The 17377-nt window shown below is 43.5% G+C and overlaps 1 protein-coding gene across 1 annotated transcript in view; it reads left to right on the top strand.

Annotated features, from left to right (window-relative positions):
• The first annotated feature begins 4160 nt into the window (after nt 1–4160).
• Nucleotides 4161–17377, top strand: part of PAK3 (p21 (RAC1) activated kinase 3) — a 256878-nt gene continuing 243661 nt past the window's right edge. The window contains exon 1 of the mRNA XM_046673736.1: nt 4161–4328. The gene's annotated coding sequence lies outside the window, so the exon portion shown is untranslated. The remainder of the gene's footprint in view (nt 4329–17377) is intronic.

Raw genomic sequence — 17377 nt, 5'->3', positions numbered from 1 at the left:
GTCTGGAGTTTCCTCAAAAAATTTACAGCAATCCCACTTCTGGGTATTTATCTAAAAGAATTGAAATCAGAATCTTGAAAAGATATTTGCACTCCCATGTTCATTGTGGCATTATTCACATTAGCCAAAATGTGAAAACAACCTAAATGTCCGTCGATGGATGAATGGAATATACATAAAATAGAATATTATTCAGCCTTAAAAAAAGAAGGAAATCCTGCCATGTGTGACATGGATGAAACTTGAGGACATTATGCTGAGTGAAATAAGCCAGTCTCAGGATAGATACTACGTGATTCCACTTATACAAGCTATCTAAACAGTCAAAGTCATAGAAGCAGAGAGTAGAATGGTGGTTGCCAGGGGTTGGGGTGGAGGGGAAGTGGGGACGTGCTATTCAATGGGTATAAAGTTTTAGTTATGCAAGATGACTAAATTTCATGTCTGCTGTACAACATTGAGCCTATAGTTGATAACACTGTATTGTACACTTAAAATTTTGTTAAGAGGGTAGATTTCATGTTAAATGTTCTTACAACAAGAAAAAAATGATTCAGGGAGTGACCTGGATTCTGTCCCTCTCAGCCTGGTCTCATACCTCTAATATCATTTCCAGTTTTAGGTGCCTGGCATTACATAGACCATTCTGCCTGCCGTCTTTTTTGAAATGGCTACTAGGAAAAAAAATGACTTGTGAGGAGAAAGCTAAAGGAAGCAAGAAAGAGGACTACACCTTCATTTCTTACCTCTATTCTTATTTTCATGCCATCCCTATGTACCTGGAATAAAGTCTCAAATATCAGCTCTAAGCAATTGCTCCTGGTTTTCTTTTTGGCTGATGGAATAGCACAGTGTAGTGGAAAGAGCTCTGTGCTTGGAATTCATCTCTTGGCTCTCCTTCTTGGGAGCTACTTGGTCTTGGGAGAGTCCCTTAACCTTTCTGAGCCTTGGTTTAACTACCTGTGAAACAAAGAGTTTCGGCTGGAGATAATAACTAATGCCTCTTACCATTCTGGGTTTCTGTTATGATGTGAATTAAAATTTCCAAGGTCTGGTCTTATTTATGGAGAGTCTCACACCTAAATGATTTGAGGGCACTCAAAGTATTTTTACCACCCAGAATGCCTGAACTTCTATCATTGGTGATCCATTTCAGTGGGTTTAGCGTTGTCTCCTCCTGCTAGTCTTCCGTTAGAGAAGAGAAGCACATAAAGGTACTTCATTATAAATGAATAAGTCTGGTCACTTTTTCCTGGTGGGAAAGGCAGGGATTTTGATGTCTAGAGATCGGAAGTGGGAAGGAAAGGGTGCAACACAGAGGGACTGGAAGGGTGTCAGAGACGGATTTCACCTCCCTCACAATTTTTCTGCAGCTTGGCTCTGAGCATCGCTATGACTCAACCTCTCTGTGCTTGGCAAGGCTCAAACAAGAATAGTTTCTATTTGATATCAAATCAGAACAGGGAGTCCCTGGCTGAATGTCAGATTCAGGTATTTCTGATAGATTCTGAATGGAGTTCATTATTAGGTCTTTTCATAAACAGGAATTTGTTAAGAAGAGCCAAAACACCCCTTTGAGTAAACCATGTACATTGTTACAAAGCTGTTTACAGGCATATACTCCCAATCTATCACAATAACCATGAGTAGCAAGAATCTGGGTCAATCCCCTGCCCAATCCTAAATGCCCTCTTTTCATCATCCTCTTCTGATCCTGCTCTCTTCTCAGTTCCAGTATTCTCAGTAGCTGCAGAGAATTCCTCATCTCTATTTGTTTATCACACCTATGTCCCATCACCAGCCCTTTCTCTCTCCCATCCTGGAGGAAAGCAACATCTTCTGCATTCCCTCAATGTTGGGGTCCCGCTAGTAATAAAGGATTTCTGCCTTTAATGGAGAAAGACCCATTAATGCAGTTCTTGCTTTTTTTTCTTTAATAATAATACCTATCATCTATTGAGCCTTATTATGTCTCTTGCTAGACATCTCTATCATTTCATTTTGTTCTCACACCTCTACACATATTTTACAGGTGGATTGTTGATATTGAGTCATTCTCAAAGACTTTCCAGTTAGGGCAGTCTGGCTCCAGAGCAGAGCTTTTGCTCACTGCACTAGCCTGACTCTTTTGCTTGATATCTCTCTGCACACCCTTGGGACTGCCTAGACTGCTGTGTGGGAGACAGGTTTCCTCCCTTGGTGGCAAACAATGATTCATTCTCATGGCTTAGAGGATGCAGACCTAGCTCATGGGTGAAACATTCACAAGATTATCACCCCAGGAAATTCAAATAGACCCTTTTCCTATTGTCCTTTCTATATCTTCATTTCAAATTATTCTCACAGTAGCTGGTAGCAGAATCAAGGGAAAAATTATATCTGTTGATTGTGGATTGAGGCCTACAAGCATGTAAGTCTTTTTTTCCGCACTAACTTGTGAGTTGCTCCTGAATGTATCAATCTAAGTGAAAATACTTTTTCAACATCTAATTTTAGTTAATGATTTCGGCTTAGTGAAGACACTAAACCATTTACCTCCAATATGGAGGTCAATAGATGAATTTCAAATTTCTTTCCAAGATGTAATTTATTTATTTATTTTGTAGTTTTCTTAAAGATTGGCACCTGAGCTTACATCTGTTAGCCAATCTTCTTTTTTTTCTCCTTATTCTTCTCCCCAAATCCCCCCAGTACATAGTTGCATATTGTAGCTTTTAGTACCTCTGGTTGTGCGATGTGTGACTCCGCCTCAGCACGGCCTGATGAGCAGTGCCATGTCAGCGCCAGGGATCCGAACCCGCAAAACCCCGGGCCACCAAGCGGAGTGCATGCACTTAACCACTCAGCCCCGGGGCCAGCCCCCCCCCAAGATATCATTTAGAAAAGGAACTTTGGCCTGGAAACCTGAAGACCTGGGTCCCAATTCTGGATCTGCCTCTTATTAGCCTTTAATGTTAGGCAAATCCACTTAATTTTGCTGAATCTGCTCCCTCATTTGTAAAATACGAATAATGATGTTTTCCTTGCCTAATTCACAGAGAAAATATGGTAGGGGTCCTGTTATTAGCAAGCGCTTTGTAAATCCCAAAGTGCTCTATAAGCATAAGCCATTAGGCAAGATGAGGTGAAATGCTCAAAAGGTCACTAGTGGGAAGGAGACTTTCAGCAGAGCTCTAAGCAAGTTCACCAAGAACTGAACCATGGGGAGAAGTTGTGCCTCACAATTGGTTTTTCTCTTATCTTAGATTTAGGGGTGCAAATCCACACTGGGTCTCCAACTGGATCCATGATGATCTTCAACCCTCTGGCCTCAAAGAATCCAGTCTTGTTTCTCATCTAAACTGAGTACCCCACTCCTAGAGGCAGAGTGGCATGAGGATTAAATGATCCCTTGACACCAGTGAAGCCAGGGACCTGGATAATACTGGCTGGCTAAGCAGAGTATAAAGTAGAGAATTGATTGTATGCCACCTGGGTTACAAGCAGGAGATATTTCAATGGCACAAGAAACAGGAGAAAAGGCAGAATGTAGATCCTGTATGAAGTTATGCTCACCTCAACTCGTGAAAGTTAATCCCAAGTTAGAACAGAAATTGCCTCTGGGTAGTCCAGACAGCGCTCAGCACACGGTGAGCGCTCACTCAATACAACGTGATGCGGATGGTGACTGTCCTTGGTCTCTTTCTATTCTCCTTGGCTATAGGCTTTCCAGAGATATGTGTGGATGCAAGCTACCAGTGCCCAGAAGAAAGGGGCGTGGACCTTAATGGCAGGCCTGGCGCCCGGGTACTGTGCCTCTTCTCCCCGCCCTCCCTCCCTCCCTCACCCCCTCACCCCCTCACCCCCAACCCCCATCCTCCTGTCGGCACAATCAGGCTTGGGAGACTGAAAGGGTTTCACTTCCGCCTGGCTGCAGGAACCACAAGTTCCAGACTAGGTCGGAATCGAAATAATTACAGTCAAAATACACCCAGATGCTCTCACACACCCAGACGCGCGCGCATCCCCGGGCCATGGGGCGCACGTGAGCCCACGCCCCGCGCACCCAGCCCTGCCTCTCTCCAGAGCATCCTCAGCAGCTGCCACAGAAGCAGCCTCCTCCTCCTCCTCCTCCTTCTCCTCTTCCTCCTCCTCCTCCTCCTCTTCCTCCTCCTCCTATCGCCGCTGCCGCCGTTGCTGCTGTGTCTCCTATCCCCTCTCGTTCTCCTTCCTCCCCCAGTTCCTGCTCCTCCTCCCATTCCCGGAGCCTCCTGCCCGGCGGCGGCGACGAAGGGCAGAACCCTCAGCTGCGGCTCCCCTTTGCTTGGGCCACGAAGAGGCTGGAACAGGTCTGTGTTGGGGGACGCTTTGTTGCGGGCTGTTGGAGCGCCAGTGGCTCCAAGAGCCGCTGGGAGGGCACGGGGCGGACGGAAGGATAGATTTATTTCTCAGTTTGGAGTCTTTTTCTATGAATAGATGGGTTGTGATGGGGTGGGAAGGCAGCTCGGTCCCTTTGCCAGTTCGCTGTCCCTCTCGCTTCATGGCGAGAGAGCTGTGAAGCTGCCCGGACTCCTGCACCCGCCCACCCCTGAAGCTCTCTTTCTTTGCGCCCCCACTCCGCGCATCCACTTCCCAGAGCTGAGCTTTCTCTTGTTCTGGGAGCTCATGGATGGGGGCGGGGAGAGATGGATGGAGTCGATCCAGCGGGGCACCTGGGTGCATGGGGCTTTGTTACATACAACAAAAACCAGTCCTCACCAGCTTCCACTTCCAGGCTAGGCTGCGTTCTGCCAGTGGTGGTGGTGTGGGGTATGGGCCAGGCAGACTAGGGAAGTGAGAGAATGTGAGGGGGCACTCCCTGTGTGTGACTGGGCACACAGGAATGCAGTGGTGTTTGCAGGGGAGATGGTGTCGGGTTTGTGTGGGATTCAGTGAGTGTGAGTTGGAGTGTGGTGTGTGTGTGTGTGTGTGCGTGTGCGCTCGCGCGCGTGCGAGCACGCGCGCTATGGGGCTGGGCTACTCCTGGCATTACATGTCCTTGGGTATCATCCCATGCCAAGCCAGACTGCAGTAACACGCAGGCGGATCAGGTCCAACCTGTTCTGCCCACATTGGAAGGGTAATGATGGTTTCAAAGTGATGGAAATCCCCCCAGCTGGGGCTGTTCCTTAGGACGTTCTGGATGTGGAATTTCTAGCCAGGTTGACCGAGTCCTACTGGACATCGTTATTGTTTCCCCAAAGATGCCCAACTTTCTTAGCAGGTTTCCCTCTCTCAGCCAATGAAGATCCAAAGCTCTTACAGTGATCCCTGCAGTAACTCCCCCCACCTTTAATTAGTGAGTCCTCATGTCTTCTTTATTGCAGCAATGGTAGTGGTGGGCTAGGATGCAGCTGTATGCTTGGAGAAAAAGGAACATACTAAATGCACCTATGTATTAGTTGTGAATTTGGCTTAAAGGTGTTTTTTTTCCTTGAACCATAAGGTGGGAATTGGTGTGGTCGCTTTTTTTTTAATCAAAGAAAGAAGAGATCAATAAAAACGAACAAAACTGCTAAACCTTCTCTTTGACATTTTTATTTACAGTTTTAATAAAGCATTGTTTTTTAGGGTCAAAAAATGTACAGTTAAGGACAGTGATCATTCAGTCAAACAACCGACATTTATTAAACACTTGCTATGTGCCAATAGTAATGTTAGCTATTGGAAGTCTAGAAATGAATAAAACATCATCTCAGCCCTCAGGGAGTGCACAGTCTGATAGGCAATATAGAGTGTGTAAACAGACAATTACAGTAGAATATGACAAGGGATGGGTAGGGTACTGTGAGAGTATGGAGGAGGGGTGTCTGGCTGGGGCTAGGGAGTATGATCAAGAAAGGCTTCACTAGGGAAGTGACATTTGAGTGAGTCTTAAGAATTAATTTGGCAGTAGGCTAAGTTGAAGGAACAGCATGTATAAAGGCTGAAGGGTCATAGTTAAGTAAGACTACAGGGAGTCCTCGAAAGTGTTACTGTCACATTCTCAACAAACTCTGAATGAGTCTCCCTGGACTGGGATGGTGATTAAGGATGAATCTAAAAGGAGCCAGTATTGCAGATTGGTAAGGATCAGAATACATAACCATCTTAAGAAATATCTAGCTCATTTATTAATGTTAGTGTTTTGCTGTAAGCAAATCTGATATGCGTAGGTTTGGATTTACAAGGCAAATGAACTAGATGGACAGTATTCACATTGCAGAATTTGTTGCTTTACAAAAGGATTCATAATCACATCATCTTAACAGTGCCCCTCTGACCTTTACTGCAAATATCTTTACCAAAAATCCATTTACAAAGAATTTTTTCATATAGCCAATGGATGGATAAAGAAAGGCATACCTGCATTACATTTACTTTTTGCACAAAGAGTTACCAATTTCAACGCAGGCACTTTCCCTCATGGTATAGATGTTTAATAAATACTAAAGTAAAATATTAAAATGTTAGTAATAAATATTAAATCCATTGTCTGTGATCTTTTATCATTTGGATTGTACATAAAATACAAATTAACCAGGACAGGGTCTTCAGGGACTTTTACATTTTAGATACTGTTAGTGGTGTCACTGGTACTTAATAGCACAAGATTTCTGTGCTGTATGTTTTGAAACGGATATATGATGACTACTCTAATACTCATGCAATTAACACCAGAACAGGGTCTTCCGAGTCCTCTGTTATGTTGTGTTGGTGCTGATTGCATGGGCTGATGAGAGGCTGGAAATAAACCTAAGAGATGGATGATTTCTACTGAAAGTGCCTGGCGGGCACAAAATTATGCTAGTTAAGAGTGTGGGCCCTGAGGCCTTGGACCAGCATCCTGAGCATCTCCTCCCTTAAAGGAAGGTCAAAAATAGCCCTGGGCTCTATTTGAAAGGAATGCCAGCAGAAGTGGGTGAGCTTGAATCGACTGCCTACCTAGTCTGGCCAATACCCTGCTGCAGGAAATGATGGCCTGGGGTCCTTTGGGTGCATTAAGGTCCTTTGTTCATGATACCAGAAGGCATCACGCAATATCTCTAAGAAACATCCCCCACAACTTGGGCTAGAGTGGCATTGATCTGTCTGCTGTGCTGACACTCAGGGCAGTCTAGTGACTGTACCCGTGCTTCCCAATGTGGGTTCCAAAGAAGACTAGCTCCACAGGACGTTAGTAGGTGTTACACACACACACACACACACACTCACACACACGCAGAGTTTTGTGGTCAAGATAAATTTGGGAAACTCTTGCTTAAACAGAAACAGCTTTGTTTACTGCAGGGCTTCTAAAAGGCTTTACTAGGCTAATGTATATTGTGACTCTTCAGGAAAATAGAATATGCAGCATTTCCCAGACGTATTTGCCCACAGAACCTGGTGTTCCAACAAGCATTTGGCTGGACTGGTGTTGAGAAGAATATTCTTTGCGCAATGCTGGGCAAGAACATTTCCCACTGAGTTCGGAGGCTGTCAGTATCTTTCTGGGTAAACTTGGATGACTCGCTTCACCCCTTTAGACTTTCCTTCCTCCATGTGTAAAATGAGGCTGATAATAATCATTGCTCTCACTGACTGTGATGGTGTGATGACAACTCAGATAATATCTCTGCAAGTATTTTGAGCTCCTTAGAAGAAAGACTCTATATAAACTCAAGGCTATTATGAAAGGGAAGTAAAGAATTAAGGCAATTATCCTGATAATTCAGTTCCAAATCCTGTTCTTCTGTTGCATTATTGGGCAGACTGCTTCAGTTCTCTGCTCTGCTTTGACTGCAGAGACCTATCCTCATTCAACCTTGGGTGACTCAGTTCTCTGGGTTTATTTCCTTTCACATCTTGAAAATTTCAGTGTGGCCTTTAATTTCCTGGTCCAGAGGTATCAGCAGTACAGCCTCAAGAAAAATCCCATCAATCTGAACACACCCTGCTCATCAGAGAACCCTGAAGATGGGAATTAAGTTTGGTTGGAAAGTTGCTTTTATTTTTCAGACTCATTTTCTCACAGAAGCAGTTCTAACGGACCATCTTGGGAGCTAGCTGTTGCAGGGTTCATCTCCAGTTGCCCCAGCGCCCAATCTGGGCTGGAGTCCTGTTTGCAGGAGAGGTTTCTTGAACACAGTTTCCGGGGTCCATTTTGTCAATAGGAAGGCGTGGCCATCTTTAAGGAAATTTAAAGGCAAAAGAAAAAGCACTCATGTGACTATTGACCCTTCCTGATTCCCTTGACTCTTCATTAATTCCCTCAACCTCTTTTCTTTACAAGCTGCCTTTAAAGAAGAATGGAGTTCTTGGGAATTAACGGCTAATAACCATTGCAAACTGGGTTTGGGGTAGAGACTGATGTGGAGGCATTAGAATGACTAGTTCTGCAGTGCTCTGTACACGGACCACCCATTCTCTGCATGAAAGCGGCAAGCTTCAGTTGCAGTAGGAAGGATTTAGGTTAGCCACAAGAGAAAACTGTGTGAATTTCAGACTGTGATACTGGAAACGAGAGTGAGGTCGTTCTCTATTCTGGAGAGTTTAGTGGAAATGCCTGTCCAGTAGGGGAGATTCATAGAATGGTAGAGCTGCAAGTGCCTTTTGAAGTTCATCTGGTGCAAACCTTCTGTTTGGATGAGCAAAATGAGGATCAGAGAAGTGAAGTGAGTTGCCCGAAGTCACACAGCTACCACATAACAGCAGAAGTCATACTAAAGGCTAAAACTCAGGCCTGCTTCTTCCTAATGCTCTTTCTGCTAGACCTAGCTGTCTTGTGTAGCTTAGGGGAGTGTGGGTTGGCTCATTCAGTGAGACTCGGAGGTCATTTCCAGGCCTGAGTTGTGTGGGCTCTATGTGGCAGCTTTAGCCAAGGGACAGGTTTCTAGTGGACCCTGAAAAGGCCATGCTTCCCTCTCTCTCCATTCCTCTTGAGTGTACGGTTATCTGATTCACCAAGCCAAGCAGCCAACTGGAAACCTGAAGACTGGGTGTTCTGCCTAGATACTCAGTGATTGAATCATGCCAGTCCCTCCACCTTAGTGGTTATTAACTTTTTTGTGGATCAAGGACTTCCTTGAAAAGTCTGATGAAAGCTACTGATGCACACCCCAAAGATCCACTAACATGTGCATATAATTTCAGGGCAGTCTGGGTCCAGGATTCCTGCTTTGCTGGCTATTGGTGCTGGTACATGGCCTAGGGTCATTTATAGATGTTCCCTAAATACTAAAGATTCCCAGAGCTGGCATTATCAACCTTAACTTGGAGGGAATTGGAAATACTGGGATGAGCCTTGTGCCAAATAGACTAGGGGAGGGGGAGTTAGTGCGGAATTTCTTTAGGATAAAATATAGTCATGTGCTGCAGAATGAAATTTTGGACAATGATGGACTGCATATACAATGGTGGTCCCATAAGATTGTTACAAGATAGCCTAGGTGTGTAGTAGGCTATATAATCTAGGTTTGTGTAAGTATATTCTATGGTGTTTGCACAATGACAAAATTGTCTAATGATACATTTCTCAGAATGTATCCCCGTCGTTAAGTGACACATGACCGTAATGGGATTGAATCCTGGACTCGAGGTAAAAACAGAAGAGGAATTGAAATGAGGTAGCCATGTCCACTTGTCTGAACCTTCTGAAAGAAATGGGGGAAAAGGAGGCATGGCAGGAAGAATGGTAGATTTGGGAGGATGGGAGAGGAAGGTCATTCTAGAAAGGATGTCAATCACACTATAATTATTTGCATGAAATGAAACTCTTCTAAAAGAATGTGACAACTCTTCCACTTCTTTCTGGTGTTTCTTACCCTAGTTCAACTTCTAAATAGCAAAAGCTCATGGCTTTGGGTATTGGAAATTGTCTTAGGTGTTGGAACATCATGTCCTTGAAGAGGACGTTTTCAGAGGCTGGGAGTGGGAGCTGGACGTCGTGGGGGAGTGGCACAGCTTGCTTCACTTCTTGTTTAAAAAAAGCATTTTTATGATCAAAATAATACATGCTCATGCTTGTACAAATAGAAATATGAAGTAGAATGTTCCTGGCCTCTCCACCACTAATCCCTTACCATGTTCCTAGTTTGGTATGTATCATTTTGTGCATGTTTTTATGAATATTCATATATGTATTCGTGTGCATAAAATAATAAGATGTAACTAATGCTCCACATACTGTTCTACAACGTCCTTGTCATTGAACTATTTGGCTGGGTGTCTTTTACTACCAGCATACATCTAGCTATTTCATTCTTTTTAATGGTTGCATAGTACTCTGTTTTATATGGTTGTGACACAATTTCTTTAATTCAACCTTTCTTAATGGATTTTTACATTATTTCTAATTTTTTAAAATTATTAAATATTGGTGCAGCATACCTCCTTTTACATGCATCTCTGCATACTGTTGCGAGCGTTTTTGTAGTATAAATTCATGGGAATGAAATTGATGGTTCAGAGAGTTTGGTTTGCAAATCTTTTTTTTTTCATCCATTGCCAATCTTCCTTCTTTTTCCTCCCCAAAGCCTCAGTACATAGTTGTATATCCTAGCTTCAAGTCACTCCAGTTCTTCTATGTGGGATGCCACCACAGCATGGCTTGATGAGCAGTGTGTAGGTCTGTGCCCAGGATCCAAACCTGTGAACCCCGGGCCGCCGGAGTGGAGGGTGTGAACTGAACCACTTGGCCATGGGGCTGGCGCCTGGTTTGCAGATGTATGATTTTATTTTATTTTATTTTTTAAAGATTTTATTTTTTTTCCTTTTTCTCCCCAAAGCCCCCCAGTACATAGTTGTATATTCTTCGTTGTGGGTCATTCTAGTTGTGGCATGTGGGATGCTGCCTCATTGTGGTTTGATGAGCAGTGCCAGGTCCGCGCCCAGGATTCGAACCAACGAAACACTGGGCCGCCTGCAGTGGAGCACGAGAACTTAACCAGTCGGTCACGGGGCCAGCCCCATATGATTTTTTTTTTTTTTAAGATTTTTTTTTTTTCCTTTTTCTCCCCAAAGCCCCCCTTACATAGTTGTTTTGTATATTCTTCGTTGTGGGCCCTTCTAGTTGTGGCATGTGGGACACTGCCTCAGTGTGGTCTGATGAGCAGTGCCATGTCCGCGCCCAGGATTCGAACCAACGAAACACTGGGCCGCCTGCAGCGGAGCGCGCGAACTTAACCACTCGGCCACGGGGCCAGCCCCAGCCCCATATGATTTTAATAGAGCCTGCCAAATTGCCCTCCAGGAAGGCTATAGCAATTTATAGTCCCACCAACAGTGGCCATTTCTCCATGCTCTTCCTTAGCAATTTCAGATATTATTAGTCTTTCTATTCTTTGACAATGTGATAGCTGAAAAAAAATCTCCTTTTGCTTTGCCTTTTTTTTTTAAAGATTTTATTTTTTTCCTTTTTCTCCCCAAAGCCCCCTGGTACATAGTTGTATATTCTTCACTGTGAGTCCTTCTAGTTGTGGCATGTGGGACGCTGTCTCAGCGTGGTTTGATGAGCAGTGCCAGGTCCGCACCCAGGATTCGAACCAACGAAACACTGGGCCGCCTGTAGTGGAGCACGAGAACTTAACCACTCGGCCACGGGGTCAGCCCCTGCTTTGCCTTTTTTGAGTACTAACGAGGTTGAACATCTTTTCTTATGTTTATTGGCCATCTGTATTTCTTCTTCTGTGTTGCCATTTCATATCCTTCGCTTGTTTTTCTATTGGCTTGTTCTTTCTCATTTTGATAACTGGGATCTCTTTATATATTTGGGATACTAATATTTAACTGTTATCTATGTTGCAAATACATTAAGCAGTTTATTGTTTATTTTTAACTTTGATTTTAGTGTCTTTCATTGTACAGAAATGTTTAAAATTAAAAAAAAATCCTAGTTGTCACTCTATTCCTTTATGAGCACTCAAACAATGCCACAGTGAACATCTTCGGACTATATTGTATGACTTTGGCTCATTATTTCCTTAAGATAAATTCAAAGGACTGGATTTGTTTAGTAATATTTTTTCTAGATATTGCCAAATTGCCCTCTCAAGTGTTTACCAATTTACACTCCAACCACAGTGTATAAAAGTACACTCTGCTCCTCCTCTTGGTGTCTTCTGATAATTCAAGTTTTGCTTCTTAAATCAAGTGGTAGGCAGGAATTCATATTTGGCACTTCAAAAGTCTTGGGGCAGAAATCCCTGACTGCACATGAAACACATGTAATACATGTTTCACCTTCCATTAGTTAAGCAAACATGCTTTTTAATTCATTTCCGACTAGAACTGTGTCGAAAGCATTTTCCAGCATCAAGTCCCTCTAAATTCACTGTGAAATGAATGGCCATTTAGGGTCATTTCTGCTGGCAGCAGCCACAGCAGCAGACAACGGTGAACTAACTTTAGAAATCTACCTTGCAAGACACTTGGAAGGAAGGTACTGCTGCATCTTCACTGACCTCTGAGGGTGGCTAGATTGGTTCCAGAATTTTCCAGAGGCTGAGTGCTGAGTAGGAGTCAACTTCTATCCAACTTGCCTTCCTGCAAAGAGGACAAGTTTGAGGCCCGCCCATGAGAAGTTATTCTAACAGAAATAAACAGTGATGTCACCCTCTGCAAAGGGAATAGTGGCAAACAGGTACAGGTGTAGCTTTTTCTCTCACTCTGCCTGGGCTTGCTTCATCTTCTTGTATCTCTTTTCTGCCAACATCCAGATATAATCAAGGGGATTTTGGTGTTTGCTTTAGGCCAAAGGTAGGATCTATGAAGTAGGAGAAGATGGATATCAGAGTGGTTGTTTGTGTGGCTTAAGAACTGTCTTTTGTCTGAAAAGCGACAGTAGCAACCTTAAAATACCTTGGGGGTGGCAGAGCAGTAGAGGGGGAGCATGAAAGAGTGGTGACAGTTGTTACCCATTTTACGGATGGAGAAGACACATCTGGAAAGGAGAAATGCTCTGAAAGTTGGACATTGCTGGAAAAGGCTCCTGATATACCCCCCAAGACTTGCTAGCTAAAAATTTGGCAACTTCTCTCCTCTAGGGATGAATATAGGTGCCTTTAAAGTGCAGCTTCCTAATTTGATAGATTTAAGAACGCCCTTTGTACTTACCCATTGTTCACTTTACCTAGTGTAGTACTTACACGGCCCACCCCTGGGATGCTTTTGAGCTGTCAGAAGATGGGTGGGTTATTGTCCCCAAAGGAATAATTTGGATTATTTAAACTATTGACAATTATTATTTGTGGTTTCCCACTTACCTCAAAATCTTGGTATTTGGCAAATGGCTTTAGAGCTTATCTAATATTTATTTTTTTTCTTTTAAAGGTTTGGACTAGAGTAAGGAAAGTTCACAGGGGAACTGATGGCCAGATAAAATTATTAATCTTTGCTGCCTTGAAAAAAATGGCTTTGGTTGTTAAGCTAATGAATGTCCTATCTTAAAGCTAGGGTGTCTCTTCCTCAATGCTGAATAATTTAAAACTGAAACATTGTGGCTACAAATATGGTCTCTACACATAAATCATGTGATACATTTCTCCTTATGGATGGTCCTAATGGGAAAGGCCATATTTTATTTTCTTTTTAAAACTATGCTTGATGCTTTTAGTAGAACTGAGTATTGTCATGTTTTGTTTTCTAATAAATTGTTCTGCAAAGGTAGCATTGCCTTTTAACTTTGATTATAACCAGGAGAGGACATCTGTCTCCATGCTTACAGTAGAAAGGAAAATCTCATTAAGAAGCAAAGAGAGTGCGTAAATGGAGTTTACAGTGAATTGGGAGGCAGAAGATCTGGGTTCCAGTTCTGGTTTTGTTACTAATTAACTGTGTGACCTTGAAAAAGTGCTTAAATGTCTCTAGCCTCAGATTCCTCACATATAAAATGAGGACCTAGTTAGGAATAGATTGTCTATACTGTAGTGCCTTCCATTTAGACAAAGCACACTTGTCTCTAAAGTCAAAGCTTGCTTTGTGTCAGAATCACTAGTCACAAAAATATGTTGGACTCCCCACCTCAACCAATTAAATGTGAAACTACAAGAGTGGACCCAGGAGATCTATCCATTAACCAGCTCCTTACATGATTCAGAGAAGGCTGTAACCCCCTCCCATGGTAACTTTCAGGAATTAAGATCCCCTGGGATTTCTGGCTTGAAAGGTTGAAACTATTTTCCAAAGTGGGAAAGTCCAGGTCTCCCAGTGGCTCTGGCTTAGAAACCTGATATGAGACTGCATTTAGGGAGGCTGGTTTTTGACCTAGTTCGCTGGGGCTGGTTTCTGCAGAGGTGAGTGGAGAGCAGAATGTTCTTTTTAATAAGAGTGAATCTGGATGAACAAACTGACCAGTTATTCAATAATGACCATATTTCAGGCCCTTTGGCACAAACCTTCAGTAGAAGCGTTTCTGAGAAAGGACAAAGTGGTTTCCAGAACTCAGACCCTTTCTGCCCGAGCTCTCCTTTGAATCCCATTTGACGTTTTCTATCCCTCCTTTAAGTTTTTAAACTTTGGTTTCTCTTCCCTTCATTAAACTCACAGAGTTGCAATGAGTTCTCTTGCCTCATGGGATTTCAACACCATAGCTTTTTATGCCCTAAACTCTCCCCACCCCCACCACACTTTAAACATCTTCTCCCCACACAGCACCCTCTCCCTTCATCACATCACTGATTTTATTTCCTTCAGCCATAGGCACTCTCTCAATACTATCCTGCCTTCTGAATGCCAAAAGGAAAGGAGTCAGCATCAGTGTACACCCACTTTCCCCAATTATTTTCTTGTGTCTCAGCCTCTAGCCTTTCACTTCATTACAGGGGAAATTGGAGCTACAGAAGTGCTTCTCAAAGGCAAACTCTCAGAGACAGCAAGTCTTCCTTTTTATATATAGCTACCATTTATTGAGCTGTGTGCCAGGTACTGTGCTGCTCTCTTGACATGTGTTCTCTTTTAATGCCTTCCACAGCTCTATCAGGTAGGTACTATTAGTATTCTTATTTTATACTGGAGGAAACTGAGGCTCAGAGCGCTAAGTGACTTGCACGTGTTCATTCAGTGGTGAGTAGCAAAGTGGGTCTGTCTTTCTGGTTCTGGGGCCTAAATGGTTAAACAGAGTATTCTACTAGTAAGGGTTCCCCACGGTAATAAGGCTGTGTTATACCAAAGGTGAATGTTTGAAGCAACAGATTTTCATGAGTGTTAAGAGTCTGAGCCCTGAAAAGTCTGAGTAACTAAACACCAGGAAAGAAAGGGGAGTTCATTTTAATGGTAGAAGAATGTTGCCAGGTTGTTTTATATCATTTTAGCAGTAGGGCTTGGAGACTGGTTTTGATATTTGAGAATTGATAAGTGAATAAAACTGTAAATATTAGCATTGAGAGGTAAATTCCTGAGGCCCCTGTGATTACTGTTAGTTTCAGAGATCGTGGGGATGTGAAATATACTTGTTGTTTTCCTCCTCCCACTCCTATCAGGAAATTGGTGCCAAGGGTATAGACGACCCCTGGGAAGTTGGGAGTGACTTCCTGGATGCTCTCAGCTAATGGGGGACTGAATAAGGGAGACAACAAGGGGCAGGGCCCAAAATAGGGTGAAGAACAGTCTTGTTGGCTTCTATTCTTGGGTTTCCAGCTTACCCAAGTCCTTCTTGTCTGCTTCTCATTATCAAACTTGCAGCACGCAGCAAGGAATATTTGGCAATCACAATACAGACTTACCGAACTAGCATTGATATGACTCAAACTCATGAGCACAACAAATCCATGCAGAGAGATTTCCAGAATATACCCATGGGACTGAGGCCATCCTCAAACCCTAACCTAATACACCATTTGAAGGGTCCCAACTTTTCATTTTGACTGTAGTGCATGGATCAATTTAGCATTGCTGCACAAAAACATTTTTTTTTCTGTTTCTTGGCTCTTTCCTGGATAGGTCTTGTATTGGCTATAGTTTCTATAAAAATCTCTTGAGTTGGAGCCATCCAACTCAAAATATTTCCACCCTTTTCTGCAGTTTCTGTCCTCTTTATTGTCAGTTCCAGTCATGAGAGTCAAGAAACCAGGGTCTTGTAAGGCCTCAGTTGTTTGCTCCAGGTCCAATTCCGGCCAAGTCACTTTGCCTCTCTAGGCCTCAGTTCTCCCATCTGTAATGATCCCTAGTCTTCCTTTTGCATGGAGATATTGGAGCAATCAGATCATTGAAAACAATGGTCCAAGATATATGATTGTGATTGCCTTTAGGTTTTCCCTGGCAAAAAAACTGTTTTGGAGAAAAAGGGAAGGTAGTGTAAAGGTTAAAGGGCTGGGAGATGGAATCATTCGCTTAAGTTCAATACCCTGCTCTATCTCCTACTAGCTATGTGATCTTGGAAAGTTTCTTAACCACCTTACTGTCCTAGCTCTGTAAAATGGAAAGCATAATAATTGCACTGACTTCATAGAGTTATGATAAGGAATCAAAGAGATAATATATGTCAAGTGTCCGCCCCATAGTTAGTGCTCAATAAATGACAGCTATTTTTTTATTATTATGAGTTCATGAAGCTCTGTGGAGAGGTGTGAGTCCAGGCCCAGGCACTTTGGACAAATCACTTAGCCTCTTTAAACTTCAGTTTCTTCACCTGTGTAATGGGGCTAATGATAGTAGTTACTCTTAGGGCTTTGTGAGGAATAAACAAGATAATTCCTCCAAAGTTCTCAGCACACTGCCTGGTACATAGATGTGCTCAAAAAGGTATTGTGATCAGTCAGTTGCCAGCGTCAATGACCCTGTAGGCCCTTTGGTCGCTGGATTCTCAGTGTCTGGGCCACATTTGGGCCTTGCTCCCACCTCAGCAGAGGTTTCTGACACCTGTGGGATGAGCTGAGTAATGGCCTTTTTGCGCGGGGACCTCCCGAGACTGAGAGGACTTCCTACAAACGCACTGCACAATGTCACGTGGGCTGTTTCTGGACATTAGCTGACTCCCAGGCCTGAAAGTGTTTCACAAAGTGACAAAAATGAGGACAAAGCAGACCCTGCTTAGCAACTCCCACAGGAGCCTGGCCCTGTGCAGCACAAAGTTCTGTTAGCTGCCCCTCCCTTGCCTCCCCTGGCAGCCCCGCTAGCCATGTATTCCCTTCTGGCATTCCTCCAAGACAACAGGCCGGAGAGCCCTGCATCTCCTCCCCAAGTGATACGTCAAGTAGGGCAACCAGATGCTACCATAGTGACAATTCCTACCTGATCAATAGAGCTGGGAATTGAGCCCTGGTGACAGCGCTTGCCTTGAGGGGGACCACCTCCCAGGGCATCACCTGCCTCAGCCTGGTGACCAATCAACCTGCCCTGCCCACTACTGACTGCGTACCAGTCTCTGGGCTTTCCCCTATACATTAATCCCCATCTCTGAGGCCCC

The sequence above is a fragment of the Equus quagga genome, chromosome 10, assembly GCF_021613505.1.
Source record: "Equus quagga isolate Etosha38 chromosome 10, UCLA_HA_Equagga_1.0, whole genome shotgun sequence".
Taxonomy (NCBI): Eukaryota; Metazoa; Chordata; class Mammalia; order Perissodactyla; family Equidae; genus Equus; species Equus quagga.
Note: the sequence above shows the minus strand (reverse complement) of the source record. Positions and strands in the feature narration are given on the sequence as shown.